Source organism: Apium graveolens, chromosome 10 (assembly GCF_009905375.1).
Source record: "Apium graveolens cultivar Ventura chromosome 10, ASM990537v1, whole genome shotgun sequence".
NCBI lineage: Eukaryota > Viridiplantae > Streptophyta > Magnoliopsida > Apiales > Apiaceae > Apium > Apium graveolens.
Window position 1 is genome coordinate 239,962,659 of NC_133656.1, and position 19,587 is coordinate 239,982,245.

The following is a 19,587-nucleotide window of genomic DNA, read 5'->3' on the forward strand; positions in this document are numbered from 1 at the left end:
GTTCGCAAGTAGTATAAGATATAAATCAGATTCGTTCCCACAGAGACTGGTTTAGGTTAAGTTCAATTTATGCACCTATGCAACAATGTATGGTTATCGCTCAATGCTAAGACAAATAACAAATTGAGTTTTTATTAAACTAAGAGATTATACTAAATAACATTTATTAAGAGAATTGAAGTTGAATTACTATATATGACAAACATGGGATTCTAACTTCATTAAATACTTCATTCAATAGCCTTATTGTTCTTAACCTTAGCATGTGATGGTGATGACACTAATCAGATAACACGAAACTGATAAACACCAACTTTCATTGCTCGAATACCATTCTACCAGACATCCACAAAAGAGATAGAAGCTGAATAGGCACCAATTATATTGAGACCCTATATGTCTATAGAATTTGACAACATAACGGTTTAAGATCAAGTTATTTATCTTGATTACATAGGGCAAGTAAAACGGTTAGAGTTACCTACGAATCATACATACTCATACATGAACCTATGCTAGCATGGCAAGTTCTAAACCTCTATATTCACTGTCGCTTCAATAGAGATTAACACGCTATCTTATATGTTAGCTACGCACATAAGACGAATAAGCACAACCAATACTAGGATATCATACAATCACCACACACCAAGATATCGAAACAATTAACTATTGAAATCCATAAGTAAATCCGCTAGAATCCCATGACAACGATTAGCCCATAATTAAACTCATCGTCACCATGGGTTCCAATGAAAGCATGGTATAAACAAGGTCTTAATAAACTAAATTATAATCATAGTACGAATAAACGAGATCTAGGTTCAACAAGAACGAAAACGAGCATCCAAAGTTACAACTAATTCAAAGAATCACAAGTTGAAAACAAGATCTTCTTTTTCGTAGTTGTTCTGTGCTACTAGGTCTTCTCCTTGGTATCCCCCTCCTCTCTGTGAAAACGTCTCAAATCTACTTATATAATAGTCCCATAAAACTCAGATTACATAGAAGTTGGAAGCCAAACAGAAGTAGAAGTCTAAAATAATTCAGCAAAATTCCCGACCTTGCGCGGCCGCTCAGCATAGCTGCGCGGGCGCGCAGGCTGCTGCGCGGCCGCTCAGCATAGCTGCGCGGGCGCGCAGGCCTCTACTGGAAAAAATCCAAGTTTGCTCCGTTTCTTCGCCGTAATCTGCCCGTTCCTTTCCTCTCGCAATGGTGAACACATGCCAAGGCTTATTCTTGATGATTCCTCCCCCGAAATGCAACTAATACCCTGAAATGCATAAACACTAGAAAAACGCATCAAAATACCAACAACTTGAGTCCAAAACACCAATTTAAGCTTGTAATAAAGCATTCCAAGTGGATATAAAATCCACTTATCAAAGGACCACATCACATATACTAATCAAGTGATGAAATAAAGACATTGGGGACCACATATATAAAATACACTACTTTATACTTCATATATCTCCCCGCTTCAACCATAAACAAATAACAAAAATCCATACTCCATAAATATACATGCACTGCTACTCATATCAACAAATAGAAGACAAAGATGGTTACCCTCGTAATCAGGAATTTCATTGCTAATGGGTAGACTGTAATCCCCAACCTTCGCTCCTTCACTTGATTCGGCCGCATCGTTTGGGTTTTGGGCTGCATCCTTTGGGTTTGGGTTTTGGACTTCTCTATCACCGTCAATAACAATTCTTTATCGCCCTCTCATCGCATAAATTGAATTCGCTAATTTAAGAAATAGGTTTTACAAAGATAGAGACGATTGATTTAACTTCTAATCATTTGTTTTATATTTTATTACACCTAATGGACGATCTATTAATTTGGACCTTTTTGCCCCGTCCTTTTTTAACGTTAACGGGGTAATTTAACGGAAGAGGGACAAAGGGGTGTAACATCTGCCGCCACGAAAAGTAAATGAATGCGTACTGTTGAGTATACAACAATGAAAGCAAAACCCAAAGCGAATAAACAAGAACAAGAAAATAAATGACAACCACACAAGATAAAGATTTACGTGGTTCGGAAATTCCTACTCCACAAGCCGCACTAATTTTGTATTGATCTCTCACAATTTGTTGTGTTATGATTTTACAATTACATGAGTATTTATAAGAGAAGAAACTAGGCTTAAATCAAAATTACAGTCCAAATCTGAAAAGTAAACTAATCCATAAACTAATCTGAATCTGAATAGTCTATTTTCATGGGCTTAATTAATAGACTCCACAAAACCCAACAATCTCCCACTTGGAGTCTGGCCAATCTTCACTTCACTCTTGTAAGTCTAGTAAAATCAATTCTTCAATCAATAACTCTAACTAGTGCAGTGCCTTCTCATCAATCAATTATGAAGGCCAGTTGAAGCTACGCAAAGCTTCAACTTTTCATTCGTAACCACCTTAGTCAACATATCTGCAGGATTCTTTGAACCAAGGATTTTCTTCAAGGACAAAGTACCATTGCTTATCAACACTCTTGTAAAGTGATATCTCAGCTGAATATGCTTCGTCCTAGCATGAAACACGGGATTCTTCGCAAGATGAATAGCACTCTGACTGTCGCTATACAAAGCACTGTTCGCCTGTTTCTTGCCCAACTCCTCAAGAAAAATTTTCAACCAAATCATCTCCTTGCTAGCTTCAGAGATAACCATATATTCTGCTTCTGTGGTTGAAAGAGCAACACTCTTTTGAAGTCGAGACATCCAACTAACTGCGGTGCCACCCAAAGTGAAAATATAACCCGTTGTACTTTTTCTTGTGTCCAAACATCCACCCAAATCTGCATCAGAGAACCCTTCCAAGATAACATCTTTCTTACTGAAACATAGTGCAACCTTGGATGTGCCTTTCAAGTAGCGTAACAACCACTTGACTGCTTCTCAATGCTCTCTTCCTGGATTAGACATAAATCTGCTAACAACTCCCACAACATGAGCAATGTTTGGCCTTGTACACACCATAGCATACATTAAACTGCCAACTGCAGATGCATAAGGAACTTTAGCCATATTTTTCTTGCCTTCATCCGTTTTAGGTGATTGCTTCTTTGTGAGATTAAAGTGACTCGTCAACGGTGTACTTCTACTCTTTGCATCCTGGACACTGAATTTCTGTAACAATTTTTCAACATACTTCTCTTGAGATAATTTTAAAGTACCTTCAGTTCTATCCCTTATGATGCTCATACCAAGTATTTGTTTTGCTGCACCCATATCCTTCATCTCAAACTCCTCAGACATCTGTCTCTTTAACCTGTTGATTTCCCTCATATTTAATCCTGCTATCAACATGTCATCAACATACAACAACAATATGATATAAGATGGATCAAACTGTTTAAAGTAACAACAATGATCCATAACACTCCTCGTGTACCCATTCTTCATCATAAAGCTGTCAAACTTCAAGTACCATTGTCTCGATGCTTTCTTTAAACCATACAAGCTTCTTAAGAAAAAAAGTTTTTTCTCGGAATATTAATCAAACCGAAAAGACCCCTTAACTATTTAAGGGAGTTACTCGAACGAATCACACTTTTACCACTAAACTATACCCGCTACAATGCGATTATTATATACAAAGGGCCTTTTGTCGAACAGGAATAATTTGGGTTAATCAAGACAGGATCATAAAAAAATCATGAAAATGAGAGTGTTGACGTTTTTCGTGTATAAGCTTGCAAACAAGGTTTTCTTTCCCAGCTACCTGAAATCCCTCTGGCTGAACCATGTAGATATCTTCCTCAAGATCACCATGTAAGAACGCAGTCTTAACATCTAGTTGCTCTAGATGTAACTCCTCTACAGCCACAATACTTAGCACAATTCTAACTGTAGTCATCTTAACAACGGGAGAAAATATATCGGTATAGTCAATACCCTTTTTCTGTTGATAACCCTTGACTACTAACCTTGCCTTGTATCTCTTGCTTCCATCATGTTCTTCTTTGATCCTGTACACCCACTTATTATGTAAAGCCTTCTTTCCTGCTGGTAACTCTGTTAAAGACCAAGTCTCATTCTTCTCAAGAGAACTCATCTCCTCATCCATGGCTGATTTCCACTGAACTGAATCATTCACTTGTACTGCCTCTGAATAACACTGAGGCTCCCCGTCCTCGGTCAATAACATATAATATGCTGAAGGAGAATATCTTTGTGGTGGCCTCACACTTCTACTAGATTTTCTTACCTCAGTCCGTGGAGTTACTGGAACCCTGTCATCAACATACTCCGAACTCCCACTATTTCCTGCAAGATCTGTTTCTGTAATATCTTCAAGCACTGCTTCCTCTTTTTCAGGTTGTTCCTTTGTAAACTTAGAATTGACTACAAGCTTATCCTTATACATTGCATTCTCATTAAAAGTAACATCTCTACTTCTAACGACCTTCTTAGTCAGTTCATCCCAAAAACGGTAACCCATATCATCTGAGCCATAACCAATGAAGATACACTTCTTTGCTTTCGGATCAAGCTTATCCCTGTCGGAATCTTTAACACGCACATAAGAAACACAACCAAAAACTCGCAAGTATGAAATATTTACCTCTTTTTCCTGCCACTCTTCTTCAGGAATCTTGAACCCCAAAGGACTTGAAGGTCCTCTATTTATGAGATACGCAGCTGTGCTAACTGCATCAACCCAAAACATCTTTGGCAACCCTGCAAGTAATCTCATACTCTTGGCCCTCTCATTCAAGGTTCTATTCATGCGCTCTGCAACACCATTCTGTTGAGGTGTCTCTGGAATAGTTTTAATCATTCTAATCCCAAATTTCGCGCAATAACTTTTAAACTCATCACTACTGTATTCACCTCCATTATCTGACATCAAACTCTTCACTTTTAAACCGGTCTGATTTTCAACTTCAGTCTTCCACTTCTTGAAAGTAGCAAACACATCTGATTTATTCTTCAAAAAATAAACCCATACCTTTCTAGTGGAATCATCAATGAAAGTGACATAGTAGCGAGATCCACCCAACGACGCAACTGTCGTTGGACCATATACACCTGTATGAACTAGCTCTAACTTCTTAGCTTTGGGGTCCTCCCTGATTTTGCAAAAGTAACATGTTTCTGCTTTCCAAGAACACATGGCTCACAGAATCCAACTTCCACATTCTTCAACTCTGGAATCTTCCCCTTCGAAGTTAACAGCTTCATACATTTTTCACTCATATGACCAAGCCTTTTGTGCCACAAAGTTGAAGACTCAATCTCATCAGCAACTGCAATTGCTTCATAGCTAGATTGTTCAACAATGTATAAAGTCCCCTTTTTCTCTCCACGAGCAATGACTAGATTCCCCTTTATAACCTTCCATTGTCCGTCTCCGAAAGTTTGACTGTTAAAATGACAAACGATATAAAATAATTTTGATATGAAACTTTTCTTATAGCGCTAATATATATATCTATTGACATCGATACGGTTTGATCTTTGAAAAATATTTTTTTAAAAGAAAGCAAAACACCAATTCAGAAATAAACACTAGTTAGCTATACTAGTCAAATTGAAATTTGACTGTTAAAATGACAAACCAAATAAAATAATTTTGATATGAAACTTTGATTATAGCGCTAATATATATATATATATATATATATATATATTTATTAACATCCATACAGTGGATTGTTGAAAAATATTTTAAAAAAAATATTAAAACACCAATTCAGAATGAAACACTAGTTGTGCTAATAACATTTCTTATTAATATTGTGTTTAATAGGAGGATGTTTCAAACTAATTCTTATGTAAATGATAATAATTTTTATTAGTATTATATTTTAAATGAGAAGGCTAAAATTAATTTTATCTAATTTATAATAAATTTTTATTAGTTTTGTGTTTGACTTGAAAAACGGTTTAAACTAATTTTTATTTAAATTATAATATAAGTTCATATCAGAATTTATAAAAAAAACCATCGCGAAGCGCGACTTTATTTACAAGTTTATGACACAATTGAGCAAAATCACAATTTCAAAATTTTATTAAAATAATGAACTATTACAAATTTATTTTGTTAAAAGATTGTACAATATAAATTTGATAGAATTTTGTTAAAAGTCATATAAGATAAATTTTATATTTTTAAATTTTTTTCACATGACTATAAAAAATAGAGACGAGTCATGTTTATGGCAGTTTAATTTAATTATTGTTACAAATTTCAATTTGTATATATTTTTAGAAAAATTTCAAAATATTTATATATTTATATTATTAGTATTTAATATTTATAATAGTTAATTAATGTAAGCCCATTCCGAGAAACATGTTCAATTTTTATTTGATGAAAATGTAGCACACAGATTGCCAGCATGTCAATTTCCAACCTTTGGTTCTCATTAGTTTGATCTTACGCCTCTGGATTAAGTGACCAAGGACCAATAACCGAATTTTTAATGTTTCGTATTTAATATAATAGTATAGATGTATTAGTTTACTCGTTTTTTAATTACAATTCTTTTATTGATTTCAACTCAGTAATCTTATTTCCCGTATGACTCCATAGTATATTTTTATGGAATAATAAATATTTTGAAATCGTATAATAATTATAATCTTTTTATTATTGTAACGACAACAAATTTCAAGTAAGTATTTACGATAGTTCGCATATAATTTTCTCACAACCTTAAGTAATTATGAGCTTAACTGAAATATTAGTAAATTCGCGGGGCGTTAGAGCGTGTCAGTCTAATGTATATATATCGCGAAATATAATACTTAATAAAAATGGCTTATTTCTAAAGGGAATAATTTTATTTTATTTAATTTATTTATTTTTATTTTTATTCTATTAAGCGAGAACTATTTAAGAGAAAATATATTTGATGAGTTTCTTACTATATAATGGATCATTTGAGAAATTTGTTAATAATTTGTTGGAGCAAAATTTATATTGATGTAGAGTAGTTTGATATCTTCAACGATTTAAAGATAATGACCACTTAGCGTTATTTCATTTCATTTAGTTTATATGTGGGAGGAACAAGAATATTTTTAATAAATAAATATATTTTAAAATATACGAATGACTTAATTCTTGCTTATATATGATTCGTAGAATAAATTTGAGAATTTTGATACTTTTTAAAGATTTTATGATCCGTTTGAAATTTAAATCAAGAATTGTTTTTTTATTTTATTGATAAATATAATTAAAAAAATGAATCATTTACTTGAAAGTCATATTTAAATATTTTATATATATATATATAAAAAGAAACTAGCAAATATATGGGTATTAATTGTATTTTGTGGAATATGTGATGTAATGACTAGTAAAATTAGCAAATATATTTGGGTGTTTGTTATTTTGAGTAATTATATGTTGAGTTGAATATTATGTAATTAACTGGAAATTGATAGAATAAGACACTATAAGGATTTTGCTATCAGATAACACCTCTTAAACAACGGTGAAAAAAAACCTGTCCCAAATTGACAGGCAATGGTGGATTTCTTCTTTGACATGAAAAACTGTTGTCTGATGGGTTCTATAACAACAATTATAACTCTTCATGTCAGGTAGTTGATCTATCTTTTCCTCAACCAAGATGGTAGATAGATTAATGTTGTTACTGCTCAGTAGATTTTAGGTGTGGGAGTGTATTTAGAAAGATGAAACCTCAAACAATAAAATAGAACCTTAGATCAGCCAATCAGTCTGAATGTATAATCGCAATTCGCAAACCTGGGCCAACCTAATTATACTAACTGTCAAACACTGTAGAGCCCAGAAACGTTTTACTCAAATGTATATTGTAAGTCTGCGGAATAATCAACACACATACAGATGAGCCAAAGCTCGGTTTTTGTATTTATTGAATAAAATGCTTGCTTACAATGTGAAACCACTCAATTATCATATGAGTGTAGAAAGGAACTAAATAGCTAAACATACAGCAGTGATTGAGACAAATCAGGAACTCTCCTATTTTAACTCCACTCCTGTATCAACTCCTAAATCAACGCTAACAACCACGACCTAAACTTGCTGCCTCAAATAAATCAGTGACAACAATTTATTTGCAGATATAGTAAATAAGCAATAAATAAATAAAAAAAGTTTAGATTATATTCTAACAAGCTCCCCCTAATCTAAACTCGGTTGCAAGTTCTTCACGCCCATCAACTCACGCATTCCTTCAAATTTAACTCTGGACAATGCCTTGGTTAACACATCAGCTCGCTGTTCATTTGTGTTGACATGCTTAAGAATGATTTCTCCCCGTTCTACGCACTCACGTATGAAGTGGTAACGAATGTCTATATGCTTACTCCTCCCGTGGAATACTGGGTTTTTTGCTAAATCTATTGCTGACTTGTTATCGATATAGAGCACCACTGGTCCAGCCTTTATATCCGTTATCTACCTCAGCAATTTGTACAACCATATTCCCTGACAAGCAGCGGCTGTTGCTGCCATAAATTCGGACTCACAGGAAGATAACGCCACACATTTTTGTTTCTGAGACACCCAAGTAATAAGATTCTCGTTCAAATAAAAAACCATACCTCCTGTAGACTTCCTGTCATCCACGTTGCCCGCTAGATCACTATCTGAGTAGCCTGACAATAAGTAGTTTCCTTCACCTTTGGTGTAGATCAGCCCGTAGTCAAGAGTTCCGTTCACGTACCGCAAAATACATTTTGCTGCAGCCAAATGCAATGTTGTGGGTCTCTCCATGAATCTACTTATTACACCAACGGAAAAAGCTATATCCGGCCTGGTAAAAACAAGATACCTGAGCCCTCCAACCATGCTCTTAAACTGTGTTGTGTTAACTGCCTTTCCCCGTTCATCTTTGTCTAGTTTCACCATTGGATCCATCGGATACCTTACTGAGTTACATCCTTTCATTCCAGCCTTCTCCACTACTTTCTTTGCGTATGCAGTCTGCTTAATTTCAATATGACCATCTCTTTGTTCAACTTCCATGCCCAAGTAGTATGACAACTTACCCATGTCGCTCATCTCAAATACATTGCTCATCTCCTTTTTAAACTTTCTTATATTTGCTATACTAGTCCCGCTGATTAGCAAATCATCTACGTAAACTGCAACTACTAGCACTTCTTCCCCCTCACGTCTCGTATAAACGGCATGTTCATATGGGCATTTAACAAATCCTAGATCCTCTAAACACTTGCTGAGACGAGCATACCAAGCTCTAGGCGCCTGACGCAAACCATACAACGCCTTCAATAACTTATAAACTTTGTACTCCTGTCCTTTCTTTATAAATCCTTCCGGCTGCACTACATAAACTTCTTCCTGTAGTTCTCCATTCAAAAATGCAGATTTAACGTCCAAGTGGTGTACTTCCCAGGAATTTTTTGCTGCAAGTGCAAGTAGCAGCCTCACAGTTTCTATTCTAGTGACAGGAGCAAACACCTCTTCATAATCAATGCCCTTTTGTTGTACGTAGCCTTTCGCGACTAATCGTGCTTTATGTTTTATAACTCTGCCATCAGCATCTTTCTTTAATTTGTAAACCCATTTCAAACAAATCGCTTTACACCCTTGAGGCAACTCAGTTAGTTCCCATGTGTTGTTCTGCTCAATAGCCTCTATCTCTGTTGTCATTGCCTTTTTCCACTCGTCCTCCTCTGCAGCCTGTTTGTACGAAGTGGGTTCATCAATGCTCAGCATCATAAGTTCATCATCTGGTAAATCAATTTCTGAAGTATCATCATACACATCACTTAACAGTCTCATCCTTACAGGTCCACTGTTCGATTCACCACTTGAGCTTCCCGAACTTGAGTTTCCAGACTCTTCTAAAAATGATCTTGCAGTGCTGGAGTTCCTTTCAGTATGAGGAGTCCCGGCTTCAGGTGTTTGACTGTCAGAATGACTATGGTTTACATCTGTTGATTCTGAATACTCGCCCCCTACATTTTCTTTCGTTTCTGTTGTTTCAAGGTCATCTAATCTCATATCCGTCAGTGTAAGTGTACTAGTCGTGTTTACGGTGCTTGGTGGTTGCTGTTCCCAAGTCCAGCCTCTACATTCTTCGAATATAACATCACGACTCACAAGTACAGAGCCATCTTTTGGATCATACAAGCGATGAGCTTTTGTTCCTGGCTCATTTCCTAAATAAACAACAACTTTACTATGATCATCTAATTTTTTTGTATACACTCTTGGTACTTTCATGTGAGCAACACATCCAAACACTTTGATATGCTGAAGATTTGGCTTCTTTCCCTTCCAAGCTTCATAAGGTGTTCTTCCTGTAAGTACTCTTGTCGGCAACATATTCAGTATATAAACAGAATGTCTTACGGCTTCTCCCCAGAAACTCGAAGGCATTTTCATTCCTTTAAGAAAGCTTCTTGTCATGGCCACGACGGTTCTATTTCGACGTTCCACAACTCCATTCTGCTGCGGTGAGTATGGGGCTGTGTAATGTCTCTGAATGCCAGCCTCATCATAATAATTTTTGAAGTTATTTGAACAGAATTCTCCTCCTCGATCTGTTCTAAAAACTTTTATTTTCAACTCAGGAGTGTTCTCAACTAAATTTCTGAATTTTTTAAAAACTTCAAACGCCTCATCCTTGGTTTTTAACAAATAAACCCACATATAACGACTGCAATCATCAACCAATAGGAAAAAATACTTGTTACCTGCAGGTGTTGGTGGAGTAAACGGGACACAAATATCTCCATGTATCAGTTGAAGAGCCGTTTTGGCACTGAAATTTGCTTGTGATGGGAAAGGCTTCCTGACTTGTTTGGACATCAAACAACCTTCACATATTCCTTTGGGTTGAATTAGTTTTGGCAATCCATAGGCCATCTCTTCCCTGGACATGAGTACAAGTGCGGGAAAATTCACATGCCCGAGACGAGAATGCCACAACCACGTAGTTTCCTCCATTTTTGTCCTAAGCTAATAATATTGTTGCAAAGTGATGGGATGTAATATACCTCTTGTAGATACCTTATTTCACCATTTTTGCACTTGAGGGGTATCAAACCTCTTCCTTTGATTGTCACTTTAGAACCATCTCCAAACCTTACTTCTCCTGTCACGCTTTCATCCAATTTGCTAAACTTAGACCGTTGGCCCGTCATGTGATTACTTGCTCCATTATCGAGATACCAAACATTAGAATCAGCATATCTACCTTTGTCCTGCTTTAATTTCGGTACAATATTTTCTTCGTTCAACAACATCATGCTCTGTGTATCCTCCTCTCCAGACTCAGCCAAGAGTAATGTGAGTTCTTCACCATCAGTATCCACCTGTGATAAGTTAGCTTCCATTTTTGGTTCTTTCTCTCGTTTTGGCTTTCGACACTCTGCCATATAGTGACCATATATGTGACAATTATAGCACTTTATACGACTTTTGTCACGTCCCCAGCGACCCCGTGGGTTTGCAGATCCATCTGTTCCTCCTCTATTAGAACGTTTTTGCCATTCTTCCTTAGTCAGCAAGAGTTTCTCCTCATTTCTTTCGCTCTTCAACCATTCTTCTTTTGTCAATAGCAGTTGATCGCTCCTTTTATCAGTTTGCCCTTTCAGCCGCTCCTCGTGCGCTTTGAGAGATCCAACTGCCTCTTCTACAGACATTTTCTCAAGATCTCCAAATTGCTCTATCGTGGACGCAATTTGTAAGAACTTCGATGGGACTGCACGAAGTAATTTCTTCACAATGTAAGATTCACTCACCTCTTCTCCCAAAGCACGGATATTTGACACGAGCCCATTCATCTTCATGTAGAAATCATCAAGCGGATCACTGTCCTTCATACTCATAGCTTCGAACTCCGCTTTCAAGGTTTGGATCCGAGCTTTCTTTACTCGATCTGCACCTTGACACAAGGTCTTGATTGCAACCCAGGTTTCCTTTGCCGTCCTTTTGTCAGCCAAGGACAACAATACATCCTCAGGCACCCCTTGATAAATCATAGCAAGTGCCACCTTGTCAATCTTGTCCTCAAATTTGATCTTGGGATCACTAGATTCAATAGTGTCCCACACCCCATGTGCTTGCATAAACACCCTCATTTTCATGGACCAAGCAGTATAGTTCTCCCTTGTCAACGTTGGATAACTCAAACCAACAGACCCTCCCTTGAGTTTATTACCATCCATTGTAGCTGTCTTTAATACACCAGATCGAGTATTGGCTCCCAAGCTCTGATACCACTTTGTAGAGCCCAGAAACGTTTTACTCAAATGTATATTGTAAGTCTGCGGAATAATCAACACACATACAGATGAGCCAAAGCTCGGTTTTTGTATTTATTGAATAAAATGCTTGCTTACAATGTGAAACCACTCAATTATCATATGAGTGTAGAAAGGAACTAAATAGCTAAACATACAGCAGTGATTGAGACAAATCAGGAACTCTCCTATTTTAACTCCACTCCTGTATCAACTCCTAAATCAACGCTAACAACCACGACCTAAACTTCCTGCCTCAAATAAATCAGTGACAGCAATTTATTTGCAGATATAGTAAATAAGCAATAAATAAATAAAACAAGTTTAGATTATATTCTAACAAACACAACCTAATTATACTATAATTACAATTCTTTCTCATGTGCAGTAATTTTTATAGGTTGATAAACATCAGGGACAAATCTTTATTTGTTCATGAATGAAAAATATGGCAACTACTTGGCTAAAGTTAAAAAGATTCAACTGTCTGCTAGATAGCTAGCTCACACCTGTCAATGTGCTAGCACTTTGTTTCAGTGTTCTTTTACATACTGTTGTGTAGTTTAAGATGATTAAAAAAAGAGCACAGAATTCACCCGAGACCTTATAGCGCTAATATAAGGATAATACAAGGATAATAAGTAAATAAAATCAACAGATAAATCAGGTAAGAATCAGAAGTCGAAAGACTTTCCTCTGAGAGGAAGCTCAATATGTTTGGAAATACCAAGTGCTCAAACATTCATCACTTGGACAAGAATAAAACCATATTGAAGTATATCGATGTTAATCCTATATCGAGAAGATACAAAATGTTATCCCCTTATTAGTCACAAATAGATTGTATTCTTCAAAGGAATCTATCATATTTCTCGTCAGATCCCCTTTACTTTGAGCTTGGCATGCCATTTAATTGTTTGTAAAATGATCTGACTGATTTCGTACTATTACCTTGATTAGATGGAGATTAGGGAATTCAATGAGAAAGTGACTGAGCTAACTGTATCAAGAGAGAAGCTAGAGATAGAGAATCAACAACTTGCAGAAGAAAGTTCATATGCAAAAGGGTTAGCCTCTGCCGCAGCAGTGGAGCTGAAGGCACTATCGGAAGAAGTTGCAAAGCTGATGAACCATAATGAGAGACTAACTGCAGAGATGGCAGCACAATAGAGTTCCCAGATGCAACGCAAATCTTTTGTTGGCAATAGAAACGGCAGAAGGGATGTGAATACCAAACAACATGAGCAAGGCATAGTAAACCCAGAAATCAAGAGAGAACTGGCTTTATTACGCGAAAGAGAGCATTCATATGAAGTTGCTTTAGCAGAAAAGGATCAAAGAGAGGCTGAGCTTCAAAGGAGAGTCGAGGAATCGAAACAAAAAGAGGCTTATCTTGAGAACGAGCTTGCAAACATGTGGGTCCTTGTAGCGAAACTGAAAAAATCACAAGGATCTGGACTAAATGCTTCAGAGTCAACTAGAGAAAGCCCGATAGTTGATGACGATTATGAAATTTGGAACGGTTCAAAACAAACAAAGAACTTTCTATGATGTGTAAATATAATACAGAGGGACTGTGCTTGTTCTGTTTTTAGGGTGTGTGCTTTCCAGATGCTGGCAAGAATATCAAATATGTTTTGTGACAGTAGACAATATGCGTGTAGCCTTTTTTTAGTAAATAAAACAGAAAGGAAAAACCGAAAAAGACAAATTCACATACAAAAGAGTCTAATTCTCTTCAGAATACTTAAAATGTCTCAACTGAGTCGAGTCACATCCCATATGATACAAAAAACAAATGTTTACTCCTTTAATGAAGTGATCAATCGCATAGGCTTACCAAGTGGACAAGTTTGGTTGTCTGTATAAATGGACTTCATTCCTCGAAGCCAAACCATATTTGGTGTGTATGTAAAAAGATTTGACAATTGAAAGGCATCTTCACCGAGAAGACACTTGAACGTTTTTGTTTTGTGATCATAGTAGCGGATCTTATGATTTTCAAAGAATACAATCTCCTCACCGTACTTGAAACCTTGTTGCAGGTACTGAAACCGTTCAAATTGTTCAAAGGGGCCAACCTGATGCATCTTAATCCAAACATCACATCCCGTTTCCTCGTCCAAACAATACACATCGAGTTTACCAGTTGCAGATGGTCGATATGCCAACAAAGCAAGAATATCTCTCATATTCACGAATTTAAAAAACATTCTATATTCACGACTTTGTGCATCAGGGATAAACTCGGGCAACCACTTGAACTTGTTACTCGTAGCATCAAACTTGAGCGCAATCAAAGATTTAACAAAGTTTTTCTTAACGGATGGATACGTCCCATAGAAACAAGTCGTCCCAAATGTCAAAAGCTTGATCTCATCGTCTGAGTATGTAGAATATGTCCAATAAGGACAATCCTTGACATAAGTAGCCGGAACAAATATTGATTTCTCATTTTTCTCCATAAGAAGCTCATGATGAGGAACGGATAGTTGAATCCATGAAGTGGAATTAGAGGAGTAAACAGCACAAAAGTCTAACAACGAATAGCAGACTACGACCTTGTAATCATTACTGACAGGATCAAAACCGGCTCCAATTAGAGTTGGATAACGACTAAAACCACGTTCTGGTGGAAGATTAAATTCCATAGATTGGCGAATTGCGGGGTTCCATAGAGACACTCTTTTAGGGCAAACAAGTAGACAGACTAAGCCATTAACGGAACCAATCAAAGAGTAACCATGTCTAGGGAGTACAAAAGTCTCTTGGTCTCGAGAAACAATGGTGATATTGCTTTTGTTACCGGCATTTTTATTAGATACAAAACAGTCATAGTCAATAGGGTTTTGCATGGAACTGCGAGTGTGGTGTTTTTTAATAAAGTGTGAATCAGAGAGCAGAGACAGCCATGATTTAGATACAGATTTAAAACGTACAACCGATTTGATGGGCAGTAGTGTGAGTATCTCATCGATTATTACTTCTTCAGGCAGCTGATGATCATCCCTAGTCAATCTTCTTCTTTTTTCTCCACCAACACGAAGCAGCTCCGTCGTTAGACTTTTCCTTTTTAGTCTCTTAATTGTTTGCTCCGTCGTCGTTAGTCTTTTCCCTTTTCCTCCAACCGGCAGCAGTCTCTTTGTTTTTCCACCAACAAACATCTCTCTTTTCCTTCTTCGAGGCAGCTCCGTCACCGCTCTTTTCCTTTTTCCAACCGGCAGCTCCTCCATGGTCAGTTTTTTCCTCTTTGCACCAATCCTCCGTGGCATCGTTAAAACCCTAGTCGGGGAATGGACAGCAGATACAGCCATAATAATCCTCCGTGTCAGTTTTTTAATATTGCTAGCCAGACTATAGGGTTTTAAATACGATTTTTCTTTTTAAAATTTGTTTGTGTTCAAGAAATTTCGAATAAGAATAAGATTAGATATTATTGTAAAAAAGGTATGTCTTAAATTTACCTTATTTAATTTTAATTATTTGCCTATATATAAAAAAACTCTTCAAAACACAAAAAGGAGCACATAGAAAATCTAGTCAAGGTACATCTTTAATTTTTTATTCTTCTTGATCTGAATAATAACTTATTATATGTGTATACATGCTTGTAGTGCTAAGTTTCCGGCCTGCTTTGTATATAACATAATCAAATATTTATCTTGTGTTTAGTTGTGTTTATAGGATGCATGCTCATGGTTAATTAATAGTACTTGACTTGTGTTTGTTATTATTTATTTTTTGTGAATATTATTCATGCTTTGTATTTGTTTAAGTCCAAATAATTAAGCAGTTGACAGTAAAATTAGTATATTGTTTATTAACATTGGACTCAACTCTTATGAATTCATAGTAGCTGCGGTTAGTGATTACAGATTTTGATTGTTTGTTAATCATGCTTAGATTAAATATTGTTAATCACTGACACTGATTTAAGATGTTTTAAAAGGTCACGTACTATCTCAGATGAATTGTTCCCAACATCCTATCCTCATTCATGTGTGTGTGCTAATTAACTCCTATATACTATCTTATTTCATCTTGCAGTCCATTAATTGATCGAGTCTTCCACTCATCTCGTTGTGAGCCGAATTCTAATACAATGTTAGATCCACACGGGTTCTCATGCGCATCAATAATTACTGGAGCAAGTCGACAAGTGAACTTCTTTGACATGAGTAAAGATGAAATTAAAGGTGTTTATCCTAGTGCACAATTATACACGTACGCTACTGGTTGTGGAAGATGGCTTCCCTTTAGTTTTGATTATAGTTTGGAAAAAAGATGTGTTCCCTCGACTGAACTTACGATTAAAGCAATCGATCAAGCAATAAAAGATGAAGTCAAAGTTATTTCAATGTCGATAGGAGATCTGGTGAAAAATTTTCACAACATGAAGCATCGACAAGAGGATATTGTTGGGATGTGGACTTTATATGCATACGGACAAGGAGTGCTAACGTGCACGGCTATGGGCAATGACGGCCCAGTTGAAGAATCAGCCATATACGGTTGGCCATGGGGACTCACGGCCAACCATCAGCTGTATGGTCGGAACATCCCAAATGGAAACCATCAGCTGTGAAGTCGGCTTTGATAACCACAGGCAATCATACAAATATGGCTCTAGTAATAATATGTGAGATACATGATGTCATTTTTTGCTATCTCTTAAACATGTTTTTATGTAGCTAAGAGTTGTGCTGAAAGATTAATCCCAGGCAATGAATTTGCATATGGGGCCGGCTTAATTGACTTAGAACGTGCTAAAAATCCGGGCCTTGTTTACGAGGAAAGTTATGATCGCTTTGTAGATTACGTGAAGGGTGAATGTGAAATATATGACCTCAACCTGGCAACTTTTGCAGCATCTTTTTCTTATTCTCATAAGAAGTGCATTAGGAAATTTGCTCGCAAACTCAAAGATGTGACTCTTGGGGAAGGTGAGGAACAACATTACACATGTAAAGTCACATACTTTAATAGATCATTAGATCCCAGTGTTAGGATTACAGTGGAGCCTCCTGCTTTAACGTTTAAACCTGGGGAGGAAAAGGAGTTTGTCTTGAGTGTGGAAATTCAACCACATGAAGATAAAGGGCTTTACGTCTCTGCAATGTTGAAGTGGGATCCAGACGAGGATGGTCAATCAGTTTGTAGCCCTATCCATCTATACCATCATAGTATGCTTGACGAGCCTGTATGGTATGACAAGCCAGAAATTCAAGTGTCTACACCTGTAGACTTTAACTTTTGCTAGACAATTTTTTCCCCGAGGCTTAATCTTTTGTTGTATGAGAATGTATGATAAGAACAGTTCCCACACATCAAGTCTAGCAAAAAGTTTTTACATATATCTAACTCATGCGTGTTGTAGTTACTGTGATGATAACAAAAAGTTCATCTAGGTACATATCAGATCTAGCTTCATATTTATAACTATATCTAGAGATGTAGCTACCTAGCTAGATGTTTATAAATTTTAGTTATATTTATAAAAGAAAGTAAGGATGATATATATATATATATATATATGTAGGTATACTGTTGGAGAAAAATCCGAAACTAACAAAACTGTAACTGCACGTGCGTACGTCGTGAGTACGGGGCAAGTACGGGTCGAACCACAGAGAATGCGAATCAAGTTTTTAATTTAATAAACTAACAAAAACAATTAACTATCACTCAAAAATATCACTTTTAATAGATCTAAGGAACGGATTTTACATATATATAGGTATACTGTTGGAAAAAATCCGAAACTAACAAAACCGTAACTGCACTGACGTAGTGAGTACGGGGCAAGTACGGGTCGAACCACAGAGAACGAGAATCAAATTTTTAATTTAATAAACTAACAAAAACAATTAACTATCACTCAACAATATCACCTTTAATAGATCTAAAGAACGGATTTTATTGGTTAAACACGAATATCATATCATAAACATATATTTTTAATAACAAATAAATTCACAAGTATTTAGAGTAAAGACATCCAATGACTCCAAATCAAGTTTCATTCAAAATCTTAAAAGTATTTCACATTTATTTTACCAATTAAATCAGTTCTCAAAATCATATGGATCTTAACTATACGAACTCCCAACTCTATTTGTGTGGCTCGCATGAAAATACTCACATATATGCATGATATTGAAGATAATCAATAAAACAAACATGTAACAATTAAAGCGCATACACCATGATATCGATCGGGTCTCTTTAGCCAATACATCCACCCCTTAGAGAGAGCTTAGTTGCACATCATCGAGACCATCATGGTATAAGAAAATAAAGAACTCATACCTAGAATTAAGACGAACTTGAAGTTTTTTATTAATAATAAAATCTTGGATACAGGGGAGAAAAATGAAAGAGATACAAAAGAGAGAAGTAAGAGATGTGTTTTTACAATGAGGCTAGGGGGTCTATTTATATTAAAAACCTACACATAAGCATTAATTACAAAGATCTCCTTATTGATTTACAACGATCCTTCGTGATCACGTGCTTACTCAGATTTCCCTCTTTAAAAAATTTCTCGCTTGATTTACCCCGATCTTGCTGACTCGTGATGACATATCACAATATTGCGACTTGTGCTCCAGTTATTTCTATTTAATGGAAAATCCCGAAAAATCTTCTTAATAACTTGTGGTCCAGTAATTTCTTAATAATCTTTTTTATAAGGATGGGAATGTGGGAGACTACGAGTGAGTAAGATGAAGAAGTTTCTTTGAATAAGTATTCTTCATAAGAACATTGTATGCATGTACTGAATTTTAAGATGCACGCACAACTAGTTATGCAATGAACAACTAAACAATCAAACTTTTACATGGATCTGTCCGTATTACAGTTTAAGGCGGTTTAACTGCAGTTGTGTTCATTTTAGGATGGACAGTTAAGATTTATGCTGCTTGTACACATGTAGTTGCAGCGAAGATCATTTGTATACCAAGTAATCCTGAACATTATTACCACATAACATTAAAATTTATCTCAGGTTTGTGTAGTAACATATGCAGTTGTATGTAGTAATATTAGAGCAAGTCCAATGCTAGATGCAACATTACTATAGTTATTGCTATAATATAATATCAAAAAGTGCATTTTGGTTCTAAAATAAAACTTGCTCTACGATGCTAGTTGCATAAGTAGTTTCAAATTTAACTAACTCTCTTTATTTTTACCTAATTCTTTTAACTTTATTGAATGTTCTCAACAAACTTTCACCATCTCATTTAAACAAGTTTCACCAATTTTATTTTATGTCCAAATTTTGTTTTCAAACTACTACAATGAGCAACTTAAAAAAAAGAATTCAGGGAGGAGATTTCAATGAA